A 512-nucleotide genomic window follows, 5' to 3' on the forward strand; every position below is an offset into this window, starting at 1 on the left:
CAGTCATGTCCGACTCTTTGCGACCCCGTGAATCACAGCACGCCAGGCCTCCCTGTCCATCACCAACTCCTGGAGTTCACTCAGACTTACATCCATCAAGTCGGTGATGCCATCCAGCCATCTCATCCTCTGTCATCCCCTTCTCCTCCTGCCCCCAATCTCTCCCACCATCAGAGTGTCTTTTGCAATGAGTCAACTCTTCGCATGAGCTGGCCAAAGTACTGGAGTTTCAGCTTTAGCATCATTCCTTTCAAAGAACACCCAGGGCTGATCTCCTTCAGAATGGACTGGTTGGATCTCTTTGCAGTCCAAGACACTCTCAAGAGTCTTCTCCAACACCACAGGTCACATTAATTCTTTGGCACTCAGCCTTCTTCACACTTCAACTCTCACATCCATACATGACCACTGGAAAAACCATAGCCTTGACTAGACGGAGCTTTGTTGGCAAAGTAATGTCTCTGCTTTTGAATATGCTATCTAGGTTGGTCATAACTTTCCTTCCAAGGAGT

Source organism: Bison bison, unplaced genomic scaffold, assembly GCF_000754665.1.
Source record: "Bison bison bison isolate TAMUID 2011002044 unplaced genomic scaffold, Bison_UMD1.0 scf7180017849362, whole genome shotgun sequence".
Taxonomy (NCBI): Eukaryota; Metazoa; Chordata; class Mammalia; order Artiodactyla; family Bovidae; genus Bison; species Bison bison.